This window comes from Vombatus ursinus, unplaced genomic scaffold (assembly GCF_900497805.2).
Source record: "Vombatus ursinus unplaced genomic scaffold, bare-nosed wombat genome assembly UNPS02000582.1, whole genome shotgun sequence".
In the NCBI taxonomy this organism is placed as follows: Eukaryota; Metazoa; Chordata; class Mammalia; order Diprotodontia; family Vombatidae; genus Vombatus; species Vombatus ursinus.
Window position 1 is genome coordinate 10,054,320 of NW_020940360.1, and position 13,927 is coordinate 10,068,246.

Genomic DNA, 13,927 nt, shown 5'->3' on the forward strand with positions numbered 1-13,927 from the left:
GTGGATGATTCAGTTTCTCAACCCAGGACATATAGATCACCAAGTTTGGTCCAAACTAAGAGGGCTGCTCATTAGTTTTGTGATCTTCAATGAATCACTTAATCTCTCTGGGCCTCAGTTTCCTCATCTGTAAAATGAGATGGTTCAGCTAAGTGAGTTCTAAAGTCTCTTACATCTCTAACATTGTGGAAATGTTAGATCTGGAAATCTGGTTAGTGGGCAAAATAATGCATTGAGATCTAGTGCATTCACTATGATCCCCACCCCCCCCTTTTTTAACCATGATAGCCAATTATATTTCTTCATCCCTTAATGGTTATAATAGTCATCCACCCTTTTGGATGGTTTAGTGTCCTTTTTTTCAGCTTATAATATGCTTTTTTGGTAGTGGTTCTTTTCTAGGAGTTGTACTCTTATCTATTGATTGAGAAAATACATGCTGATAGAAAGCCACTTTGTATTCAGTAACACTTTTTGAGTGAATGTGTAATTTTATCAATTACAATGACGTCCATATACATTTGAAAAAATGGAAGCTTGGTTGATGAGATAAAAACTTCAATTTTAGATTGATTAGATTTGATTTCCTCCAGCTTGCTTCATTATTTAGATGCCAGTGCAACAAGTGCAAAAAAACCCACTTTCTGCAAACATATGTTGTGGGAAAAGGCAAGGAGTTTTTCACAACTTTATTGGCCAAGTTCTAGGTACTCAGAACAAATATGTAACCAGGAGTCAGCCAGAAAATTCACAATTTTTTTTAGTACCTGTTAAGACACAAATGAAGCCTTTAAAAGAGTAAAACCATCAGCGCTACTTGCTTTCATTAAAATTACAGTAAGACAGTGCTTGATGTGAACACACATTTACAAATTCCTTGAAATAACTACACGGGTTCCTTATGGGTATGCAGCACATTGATTGGGAGCCCCTCTGCTGTTATAAAATAACATTTTTCAAAACTTTCTTTGGAAAGTCTATTGGTAGTAATTTCTAAGCCCCTTTAGAATTATCCTCAAAACCTCTAAAGCTAAACCAAATAAAGACATCAGCTTGTTGCTGTTTTATCAGTTTTTATATTTTTTTATATAGTATGAAACTGCATCTTGTTAGACAAGATATTTTAAAATTGTCATTATTTGGGAAAATATTTTTGGCCATGTTATGCTCTTAGGTCTAGCTTTTCAGCTAAAATAAAATTTCTCATAGGAAGGTGGAGGGGCCAGTGTTTCAGTTCTTGAAGCAGTCCATTTCACTTTAAGACAGTTTAATTGTTAAGAAGTTTTTCCTAACATCAAGTTTAATTAGACTTGATGCCTCTCCATTGTTTTTGTTTCTGTCCTGGGGCCAATCGGAGCAAGTCTGATCCTTCTTCCACATGACAGCCCACATGACAGTACTTGAAGATGTCTCATATCCCTCCTAAGTTTTTCTTTTCTTAGGGCTAAATAAAGATCCTCAGTTCCTTCCCAGGCTCAAGGCCCTTTATTATCAGTTTTGCCTTATTTTGGACACTCTCCAAATATCTTATCAAATGTCCTTCTTTAAAACTGTGTTGACAAGTACCAAATAAAATATGTCATATGAAGTATGATGAGGGCAGAGCATAGTCACCTCACTTCCTAGAAACTGTGTCTTCCTTTACACAGGCCCAAGATGGAGCTCTGAGTGCCTGTAAAATAGTGTCATCTATAAGGTAAATTTTAACTATATATATATATGTATATGTATATGTATATGTATATGTATATGTATATGTATATATATACACATATAATATATATTTAAATCAGGTGTAGCCATTTCTCTTGACTTTGTTTTTCAATTTAGTTTTGATGTATTTTCAGGTCCAAATTGTCTCATAACCACCTCCTTCCTTGCTCATTCAATATCCCCCCCAAAAATCCCATTACAAATATGTATAGTCAAGCAAAACACATTCCTACATTGGCCATATTCAAAAATCAAAGACAACAACAGCAAGAAGCCTAAGCCTCAGTCTATGCTCCATGTCCATCACCTCTCTGTCTGGATATGTATAGCTTGTTTCATCATCAGTCCTGGATTTATGATTTGTCATTATGTTAATCAGAGTTCCTAAGTCTTTCAAAGTTGTTTGTCTTTACAATTTTGTAGTTATTGTATAAATTATTCTCCTAGTTCTGATCACTTCCTACAAGTTCATGCAAGTTTTCCCGGGTTTCTCTGAAACCATCCCCATAATCATTTCTTACTACATATACAAGTGGAATACTAGTATTCCATCATATTTGTATACCATAACTCAATCAGCCATTTCCCAGTTGATGGGTACCCCTTCAGCTTCCAGTTCTTTACCATCACAAAAAAGCTATTAATAAGTTTGTATATGTGGATACTTTAACTTTTTTTTAATCTCTAAGGTATAGACATAGAGTGATATCACTGGGTATGTACAGTTTACTAGCTTTTGGGGCATAGTTTCAAATTGCTTTCCAGAATGATTGGACTAGTTCACAATTCCACCAACAATGCATTAGTGTACCTATTTTTCCACATCCTCTCTAGCATTTGCCATTTTCCTTTCCTGTCATTTTAGCCAGGAGGTGGTACCTCAGAGTTGTTTTCATTTGAATTTCTCTGATTATCAGTAATTTAGAGCATTTTTTTCAGTCCAAGTAGTTTATTAAAACACCAGTTGGAGTGGGTGAGATTTCTAGTGAGTCTGTGCTATTTGTGATGCCAATACAAGTGGGCCAGATTTTAAGAATCTGAACAATTCAATGGGGGCAAGATCGATATTTTTATATGAGATTGACAGTTTTATACAGAAAGACTGTGGGAAGATGTGGATGTGATCTAGGAGTGGCAAGTAACCTGAGGTGGGCCAGGTACAGACAATGAGGGCCACAATGAAAGGGTAGTTAAAAGGATTATTGACTAGGATGGGCCAAGTGCCTCAGGTAAACACCAGAAAATTCGGTTCAGGGGTTTTGGGGTCCAGGTCCCAAAGACTTAGTCTTTTCCTTTTAGGGATCCAGCTTGAATCCCATCCCCTATCATTTCTCCCTCAAACAAATGGGACCCAAAGTCTTTTAGGGTAAGGGGTGAAGGTCTTGACTTCTGAAAGTGCTTCCTGCTGGCAAAGGACATAGAGCTGATAGAGCTGTCCCTCCCTTGAAGGGGTCTCAGAGAAAGTTGACTGGAACTGAGCACGGGCTGCATCCGGGAGGCAATGAGGGGACATTGGCTGGTACCCACTGTTTGCTACCAACTATAGGTGAATAGCCTGTAGTCTGGAAGACACAAATCTGAGAAGCAAGTCTGACAAGCTAGTTCAGTATGTAGGGCCCAAATACAGAGAGAAGAAAAAATGATGAAGAAAGAAAGCAAGAGCCCATTAGAATCATTTACATTTGACAGTACAGGATTATCTGATCTTGTCACTTCCCCAAGTTTCCACTCTGATTCCAGTTCCTTTAGGAGGATCGGATGCTATTGGGAAGTAACAACACTTTTGCAGGTAGAGGTTTTCTACCCCTGGGTTCAGTAGTTCCATAAATGAATTTGCCACAGACTGACTTTTACTCCAATTATAACAAAAGATTTGGGAGGATACTTAAGTAATGACTAGGCCAAATAGGTTATCTCCCTCTAAAAAAAATTGATTGCACAGAAATACTCTTCCCCAAACTAAACTGAAGATGTTTCTGATTTAATTTCAGTAATTTGGGATATGGATTGACTACACATTCAGGTCAAAACAGCAAGATCTCACACAATTGCATTGTGCTTGTCTTTAACTGACTATTTGCTCTGATTATAGAAATGTGCTATAGAAGGATAAAGCAGGGACAAGATTTATACCAAGTATTGACAAAATAAAACATCCTTAGAATTCAGATAATTCACAATTTTCCAACCATGCATTATCAATTCTACCTATAGCCAGATGGGTAGCCTTCCTTTTCTTTTCTTTTTTTCTTTATTATTTATTTATTTTAGTTTTCAGCATTCATTTCCACAAGATTTTGAGTTCTAGATTTTTTCCCCATCTCATCCCTTCCCCTGTCCCAAGACAGCCTGAATTCTGAATACTCCTTCCCCTAATCTGCCCTGTCTTCTATCACCCCCGCCCCCTTCTCTTATGCCCTTCCCCTTCTGTTTTTCTGTAAGGCAGGATAGATTTCTATACCCCATTGCCTGTATATCTTATTTCCCAGTTGCATGTGAAAACAATTTTTAACATTTGTTTTTAAAACTTTGGGTTCCAAATTTTCTCCCTTCCTCCCTCCCCACCCACCCTCATTGATATGGCAAGAAACTTGTGTAGTCATGTAAAACACTTCCATAGTAGTCATGTTGTGAAAAACTAACTGTATTTCCCTTCATCTTATTCCACCCCCTGTTTATTCTATTCTCTCTTTTGACCCTGTCCTCCTTAGAAGTGTTTGCTTCTGATTACCCTTTCCCCCATCTGCCCTCCCCTTCTTATCCCCCTGCTCTCTTATCCCCTTCCTCCCTATTTTCCTATAGGGTAAGATAGATTTCCATACCCAATTGAATGTGTATGTTATTCCCTCCTTAAGCCAAATCTGATGAGAATAAGATTCACTCATTCCCTCTCACCTTCCCCCATTTCCCCTCCACTGTAAAAGCTTTTTCTTGTCTGTTTTATGTGAGATAATTTACCCTATTCTACCTCTCCCTTTCTTCTTCTCCCAGTATAATCCTCTCACCCCTTAATTTTATTTTTTAGATATCACCCCTTCATCTTCAGCTCACCCTGTGCCCCCTATCTATTTATCCATATTTTTTTCCCTCCAACTACCCTAATGTTGACAAAGGTCTCATGAGTTACAAATATCATCTTTCTATCTAGGAATGTAAACAGTTCAACTTTAATAAATCCCTTAAGATTTCTCTTTCCTGTTTAACCTTTTCATGCTTCTCATAACCTTCCTTTTCAAAGGAACACAGTGGAGAAACTGAGTCAGGAGGCTCCCATCTTAGACTGAGGCTAAAATTGTCCTCTCAGCTTTTCTCTATGCAGACCTCCTCATAAGTCACATTCTCACTGAGTAGCTTGTGGCATTTCTCTCAGATGGTGGATTATTGACTATTGATTATGGATTGATTTTTATGATCCACCAGACAGCTCAAAATAAAATCAGTTATGGTCCTATGAGCTTTTACCTCAGACAGCAAGTTTCACTAATCACAGCTCAGGGTGAGGAGGATGTGCTGAACCAGGCTTTCTGGTTGGGCTACAAGTTGCCTCAAGGCCCCGGGGCCTTGCCCATAACTACTGCCTCTCCTCCCTCTTTCCTTTTGCCAGGTGGGGGAGGAAGAGTATAACTCTTCTGTCTGATGTGGGATGAGAGGGATTAACAGAAAAACTTGGGGTTGTTTGCAGTCCCCACATTGAGATACCCTCTTGACTCAAGGGAAGGGAGTGACTGGGATTATAAGGAGGTATTCCAAAACTCCTTAATGATCAGTCACAAAACCTTCAGAAGCTGCTAAGATGTTTTTAGTTGTTCTGACTTTTCACTGTAGCCTTAGCCTGGTCAGAGCCAGAACTACAGGAAGAAGTATCTTAAGAATTTTTCTTGGTCCTCTAGATTGTATTGAGGCCAGGCACAAAGCTTTCCTTCTCAAGGTCTTGGAAACCTACCTTTTTCCAATTCTAACCTAGGGGCAAATCTCAGGGAAGTTCTGTGAGTCCAGCTATGAGCATCCAGTGACCATGAGGCCAGAAGAGAAGGGGGATCCTTCAGGCATGGGCATGGGGACGGGAAGTCCCTTCATGAAGGAGAGTCCCAGGGTATAGAGGGAGGGAGTAAGCCTCAAGAAACCAAAAAGGCACCTGCAGTTATTCCAGTTCTCTAGCACCCTAGAGAATTGAGCTTGTGCTTCCAGATAGGGCATCCGTCCAGAGTGCAGCAAAAGGTGTGCCCAGGTCCGTGGTCTCAAACTGAACCACCGGACTGAGAGCATTGGGCAGGGTCTGAGACAGCTTCCTAACTATCTGACCCAAATGGAATCTGAGAGTGTCAGGCCTGAAAAGCACCTCCAAGCCCTCCTAGATGCTTGGAGAGTGACTCCAACTGCAGAGTGAGAAAAGGATAGACAGGGGAAGCTTACACACCTCCTGGCTTGGCTGGAGAAGGGCTTGAGATTACGCAGTTTTCTTCGGTCAGGGAACCATATGTTGTGGTCTAGGGAACCCCAAAATGCAAGGGCAAAGGGTGCAGGTCTGCCTCGAAAGAATTCTACCACTCAAGCCTTCTTTCAGTCCAGGTAGTTTATTAAAATACCAGTTGGGGTGGACAAGATTCCCAGTGAGTCTGCGCTATTTGTGATGCCAAGCGGACCAGATTTTAAGAAACTGAGTGATTTAGAGCATTTTTTTACATGACTATTGATAGCTTGGATTTCTTGCTCTGAAAACCTATCAGGGAATGGCTTTTATAAATTTGAATCCATTTCCTGTATATCTTTGAATTAAGACCTTTATCAGAGAAAATACTTGAAAAGATTTTTTTTTAGCAAATAAAAAAAGATGTTAAAATATGAAAGAAAATGAATAAAATGAAAAAAGTTTCCTGTTTCTCTTCTAATCTTAGCTAATTGATTTTTCTTGTACACAAACTTTTTAGTTGCATATAATAAAAATTGTCCATTTTATCTCCTATGAAATTCTGTCTCTGATTTTGTGAATTGTTTCCCGTCCATAGATCTAACAGTTAATTTCTTCCATGCTCTTCTAATTTGTTTATGATGTTGTCCTTTGTTTCTAAATCATGGACCCATTTGGAACTTATTTTGGTGTAGCACATGAGACATTGGTTTATATCTAGTTTTATCTGGGCTGCTTTCCAGTTTTCCCAACAATTTGGTCAAATAGTGAGTTCTTAACCCCAGTAGCTGTAATATTTGGGTTTGTCAAACACTGGACCACAGAACTCATTTGTTCTGTATATTGTTGCTAATCTATACCATTTTCCTCTGTATTTCTTACTCAGTGTCAAATTGTTTTGATGATAATGACTTTGTAGTGTAGGTTGAAATCTGGTACTAAACCCCCTTCTTTCTCCTCTTTTTTTCATTGATTATCTTGATATTGTTGACCTTTTGTTCCTCTAGATGAATGTTGTTAATATTTTTTTCTAGCTATATAAAGTAATCTTTTGGTAGTTTGACTGGCATATCACTGAATAAGCAAATTAATTTTTGGTAGTATTTTTATTATAGTGACTCGAGCTACTCATGAGTCATATTTCTCCAATTATATATATCTGCCTTTATTTGCATAGAGTGTTTTGTAAATATATTTATTTAGTTCCTGTATATATTTTGACAGCCTCCCAAGTATGTTATATTATCTGTACTTATTTTAAATGGGATTTTTGTGTCTATTGTTTGTTAATAAACAGAAATGCTAATGATTTGTGTGGATTTATTTTATAGCCTGCAACTTGACCAACATTGTTAGTTCTTTTAATTAGAAAACTAAGTTAACCATTATATCATTTGCAAAAAAATGATCATTTTGTTTCTTCTTTGCCTGTGCTTTTTCTCATTTATTTCTTTTTCTTGTCTTATTGCTCTAGCTAGGATTTCTAGCACTGTATTGAATAATAATGGGGATAATCAACATCATTGCTTTGACTCCCAATCTTACAGAAAAGACTTGAAAGTTTTTCCCTGTTACAGGTAATGTTTGATTTTGGTTTTAGATGGTACTACTCATCATTTTAAGGAAAGCTCCATTTTATTCCTATGCATCTTGGTGTTTTTTCCCCTTTAAACAGGAGTCAGTGTTTCATCTTCAAAAGTTTTTTCTGCATCTATTGATGTAATTATACAGGTTTGATTAGATTTATTCTTAATATGGTCAATTATGTTTATAATTTCCTAATATTGAACCAGTCTTGCATTCCTGGTATAAATCCAGCCAGGTCATAATGTATCATCTTTATGTTATGTTTCTGTAGTCTCCATGCTAATGTTTTATTTCTTTTTTTTTTTTTTTGCATCATTCATTAGGGTTATTAATCAATAGTTTTTCCTTCTCTTTTGACCCTCATTTTAGACATTGGTAGGGCTCCTTCTTTTCCTATTTTTTGAAATAGTTCATGTTGGAATTAGTTGTTCTTTAACTGTTTCATACATTGCTTGATTAGTTCCTCCCCTCTTACACCCACTTTAGGAGTTCATTTATGGCTTGTTCAATTTCTTTTTCTAAAATAGGATTATTTAAGTGCTCTTTCTGATTCTATTCATCTGGGCAATTTATGTTTTTGTAAACGATCATCCATTTCATTTAGTTTGTCAGTTTTAGTGGCATATATTTGGGTGAAATAGCTCCTAATAATTTCTTTTATTTCTTCTTCTTTATTGTGGATTTATCTTTTTCATTTTTTATACTAGTAATTGGGGGGGGCAGTTTGTTCTGGCAAGGCAGTTGGAGTTAAGTGACTTGCCCAGGGTCACACAGCTAGTAAGTGTCAAGTGTCTGAGGCCAAATTTGAACACAGGTCCTCCTAACTCCAGAGCTGGTACTCTATCCACTGTGCCACTTAGCTACCCTGGATTTCTTTTTAAAAATCAAGTTAGCTATTAGCTTATTATATATTTTTATTATTGTTTTTTTTTCCAGAAACAAGATCCTGGTTTTATTTACTCAATGGGTCTCTCTCTCTCTCTCTCTTCTTTGCTTTTAATTTTGTTAATCCTTTTGGTGTTTGGGGATTTCAAATTTGTTAGTTTTCCAGTTTTGAAGATTTTTTTTAGTTTTATGCCCAATTTATTAATCTATTCCTTCTCTCTTTTATTGATGAAGGGGTAGTTTCACCCTAAGTACTGCTATAACTACATTCTAAAATTTTTGATATATTGGTCTCATTATCTTTAATGAAATTATTAATTACTTCTGTAATTTATTCTTTGATCTACCCATTCTCTAGAATTAAGTTAGTTTGCAATTAATTTGAAATCTTTGCTTCAAAGGCCCTTTATTAAATACCTTTTGTTACATTATGATGATAAAAGATTCATTTAACATAGGAAGGCTTTAATGTCTTAGTGAGTTTTTTGTGAAGATATCATGCAAACTGAGCAATAGGTTTATTCCTTTCTGTTCCCATTCAGTATTCTCCAGAGGTTTATCATATCTAACTTTTCCAAATTTCTCTTCAGGACCTTCATTTCTTTTTTGTTTTTGTTTTTATTTTGTTGTTGTTGTTAGATTTTTCTAGGTCTGAGAGGTGAACTGAGCCCCCCACTATTATAGTTTTACTATTTCTCCCTGTAACTCTTTTTGACTTTTCCTTAAAGAATTTAGATGCTGTGCCATTTCAGGGCCTACATAGTCGGTGTTGATATTAGTTCATTGTCTATGGTACCTTTCAGCAAAGTGTAATTTCCCTTTTTAGCTTTTCATTAAGCCTATTTTTGCTTGGTGCTTTGTCTGAGATTATGATTGCTCCCTTTTTTGTTTGTTTGGTTTTGGTTGTTATTTTTTTGTTTGTTTGGTTTTCGCGTTAAATTGTTTTAATGGTCTCAAAATTCTGTGACAGATTTTTGATCAAGTTGTTTGCATTTAAAATTTCCTGATTTTAAAAACCAATAACTTAAAACAAATGATCCACAAAAACATTCCTTTTCTCCTGAAGCTTTTACAATGCATTGTAATCATTAACCAGTCTTTTACTATTAAACTTAAATGACCAATTGAGACAAACAGTTCTGAGACTGTTCTTCCACCACTGATTAAGATGGGGGTGGCAGGTATTGTACAAAATATTCATTTAGCCTTCTGGGCAGATTTTGTGACCTTGCTAGCTCCAGCAGCCTTCTTGTCAACTGCCTTGATGACACCAACTACAACAGTCTGTCTCATATCACGAACAGCAAAACAACCCAGAGGTGTATAATCGAAGAAGCTCTCCACACACGTGGGCTTGTCTGGAACCATGTTCAACAATGGCAGCATCACCAGATTTCAGGAATTTAGGGTCATCTTCCAGCTTCTTGCTCAATGACAATCAATCTTCTCCTTCAGTTCAGCAAACTTGCAAGCAATGTGAGCAGTGTGACAATCCAGAACAGGTGTGTAACCAGCACTGATTTGGCCTGTATGGTTCAGGATAATGACCTGTGCAGTGAAGCCAGCTGCTTCCATAGGTAGGTCATTCTTGCTATCACCAGCCACATTACCATGGCAGACATTTTTGACAGATATGTTCTTGACATTGAAACCAATGTTATCCCCTGGCAGAGCCTCACTCAAAGCTTCATGGTGCATTTCAACAGATTTTACTTCAGTTGTACCATCGACTGGGGCAAAGGTGACCACCTTGCTTGGTTTTAGAATACCAGTTTCCACTCTGCCAACAGGTACAGTACCAATACCACCGATCTTGTAGACATCTTGGAGGGGTAGATGAAGGGGGTTTGTCAGTTGGACAGGTTGGTGGTAGGATGCAATCCAAAGCTTCAAGTAGTGTAGTTCCATTAGCATTACCATCCTTATAAGTGACTTTCTATCCCTTGAGCCAAGGTATATAACAGCTTGACTCCAGCATGTTGTCACCATTCCAACCTGAAATTGGCACAAAAACTACTGTGTCAGTTGTAACCAGTTTTCTTAATATAGGTACTCACTTCCTTCACAATTTCCTCATATCTCTTCTAGCTGTAGCGGAGCTTGGTGGAATCCATTTTGTTTACACCAATAATCAATTGTTTTACACCTAGTATGTATGCCAGAAGGGCATGCTCATGGGTCTGCCCATTTTTTGAGATACCAGCTGCAAATTCACCAACACCAGCAGCAGCAATCAGGACTGTACAGTCAGCCCGAGATGTGCCTGTAGTCATGTTCTTGATAAAGTCTCCGTGTCCTGGAGCATCAATAATGGTCACATAGTACTGGCTGGTCTCAGATTTCCACATTCTCACATTCAGCCTTTAGCTTATCCAAGATCCAGGCATATTTGAAAGAGCCCTTTCCCATCTCAGCAACCTCCTTCTCGAACTTCTCAATGGTTCTCTTATCAATTCCACCACATTTTTAGATGTGGTGGTTAGTAGTGGTAGGTTTGCCAGAGTCTATATATCCATTGATGACAATGTGAGTCTTTTTCTTGCCCATTTTTGTGGAAGTTTAGTGGTGGTTTTCACAACACCTGTGTTCTGGAGGCAAACCCATTGTGGGGGATGGGGGGGACCTCCCTCTTCCTTTTTTACTTCAACTGAAGCATAATATTTTGTTCTAGCCTCTTATTTTGACTCTGTGTATAGCTTTGTTTCATGTGTTTTTTGTAAACAACGTATTGTTGGATTTCCAATATCGTTTAATGCTATCTATATCCATTTTATGAGCGAGTTCATCCCATTCGCATTTACAGTTGTGATTGTTCATTGTGTATTTCCCTACATTCTGTTCTCTTATACTTTCCTTTTTTTTTCTCCACCCCCCATTAGGTTCCTCACACACATGTCTGACTGCTCCTTCCCTCTTTCTTATTCTTCTCTTTACCTTTACCTTCTATTTCCCTATTGGGTGAAATATGTGTGTTTATGTGTATATCCATTCTTCCCTCTTTCAACCAATTCAGATGAGAATGAGATTTCAAATGTTCTTATACATATCGCTACTCCCTTATCCTTATTGTATAAACTTCTGCTTGTGTACCCCATTTGTGAAATAATATCCCCCATTCTTCCTCTTTTCTCCCCCCAACCAGTGTATTCCCTTTCCCCTCCCTTTATATTCTCTACACGTTGTCAAAACATAACATTTATTCCAAGACCCTCATTCTAATTATAGTCCCTCCCTGATCCCTGATTATGATAGAGTTCTTAGGGGATACATGTATTATTTCCCCATATGAGAATGTAAACAGTTTATCTGTGTTTAGTCTCTTGTGATTGCACTCTCATATTTATCTTTTTATGTGTCTTTTGATTCCTAGGTTTATATATCAGATTTTCTATTCAACTCTGGTTTTTGTTTTTGTTTTTAAGAGTGCATAGAATCCCACTATTGTGTGAAAAGTCCCTTTTTCATCCTCTGGGATTATACTCAGTTTTGCTTGGTAAGTTATTCTTGTAGTAAACCTGGATCTTTTGCCTTCTGGAATATTGTATTCCAAGTTCTCTGATCCCTTATAGTGGAAGCTGCTACATCTTGTGTGATTCTGACTGTAGCTTGAATCCTTTTTGTCTTTTGAAGCATTTTTGCTTTGATCTGGGAAATCTAGATTGTAGCTTTAATATTCCTGGGAATTACCTGTTTTCCAAGTGAACTGTTTTTTACTATGATATAGCTTATATTTTCTTGGAATTTTTTTTTCTTTTGACTCTGCTTTGATTTTTTTTTTTTAAATATTGAGTCATTAGCCTCTATTTGGTTGATTCTAATGTTCGGGTTGTTATTTTCTTAGGTAAGGTTTTGTACCTGTTCCAAGCTGCTAATTCTCTTTTCATATGTTTCTTCCATAGCTTCATTTGTTTAACCATTTTTTTCTCAGCTGTTCTCATTTTGTTTTAAAAATCATTTTTAAACAATTAAAAAAAACACTCTGTCTTCATTTCTTCTAGGATTTATGATTGGGTTTGTGTCCAAGCTATGGTTTTTCTTTAAGGCTTTGCTCATAGATGTTTTGAAGTCATTTTCTTTTTCTGAGATTGTGTCTTCAGCTTCCCTGGTATCATAATTGCTCTTTTTGGTAGGAATCTTGTTTTGTTTTGTTATGTTTTTTGTTCATTCTTTCGGCCTACTTCTTTACTTTGGACTTTGCATTAAGCTTGGGGTCTACAAACTTTTGGGGAAATTTTGAGGTTGAACTTCTGGCCTCTGGGTTCTTTTGCTGCTTTCTCGAGTATTGAATATAATGTTATTCCTGGATCTCAGGGCAACTCCAGCTAGACCCTGCAGACTTTCAGTACTCCAAAAGTTATATGATCTGGTGCAGACTCTGTTCACTGCACTAGTGGTCTGAGGTCTTCAGGTTCCTGACTCAGGTTTAGGTCTGAGCAAGAATTCTTTGCCTTTTCTTTGGTTGGAAGTTCCCAATATACTTCTGTGGGATTAAGCCACTGTCTGCCAATTGGGAAGCTCTGTAGGTTCAGAGGGACCAAACTAAAGGCACTTTTTTGGTCGGGAACGCCTGTCCATGTTATTTCACTGCATACTTGATCCAGGACTAGAGACTAGAACTAAAGCCATTCTCTGCTCCTGGGGTCAGAGCTTCACAATTCCTGTTGGCTTCTGAACTTATTCATTATTCAGTATATAACTAGGCCTCACAAGCATGGCTGTACTAATCCCCTCCTCAGCCTACCCTGAACTTGTGACCTGTGCCTGGGTATTAAGTGACAGAGCTGCCAGGTGGCACCAATTCTGGCACCATGTGCTAGTTCAGGGACCTCTGGGACCTTTTCCTGCCCCACTGTATAACTCTGACTTCTTTCAGTCCCTGTGCAGTCCTTTACAGATTCCTGACAGTACCACATCTCCAGTGTCAATAGTAGGTCTTTCTAACTCTTTCCCTGTGTTGATCTGGGCTGGGGAAATTTTTTTTCCCTTGGATTTCCTGATCAGTATTTGGTGTGGTATATTTTTCATATCTTTGTTAGAGAGGTAGAAGTAGGGAGCATGGAACTGGGATATCTATACTTTTTTCTGTTACTTTGCCATATTGATTCCATCCCTTTCTCCTGATTTTAGTTTTCCATGTGTGCCGTTGTCTCTTTTTTCACACAGTAGGGAAATATGACAATTTAGCTACAATCTCCATTGTAGATTGATGGCCTTAAAATGCCAATTGATCTGTTGCATTTTGCATTCATTTCTCCTCCATCTACATATGGTTTCAGGATAATCTGGGTTAACTAAATCTCTTGCTAATAATCTCTCTGTACTCCTCACCCTCCC

The 13,927-nt window shown here is 37.7% G+C and overlaps 1 protein-coding gene and 1 pseudogene across 2 annotated transcripts in view; one reads left to right on the forward strand and one right to left on the reverse strand.

Annotated features, from left to right (window-relative positions):
• ZNF292 (zinc finger protein 292) overlaps positions 1-13,927 on the forward strand; it is a 107,736-nt gene that overhangs the window by 18,846 nt on the left and 74,963 nt on the right. The window lies entirely within an intron of this gene.
• On the reverse strand, positions 9,776-11,234 carry LOC114037958 (annotated as a pseudogene).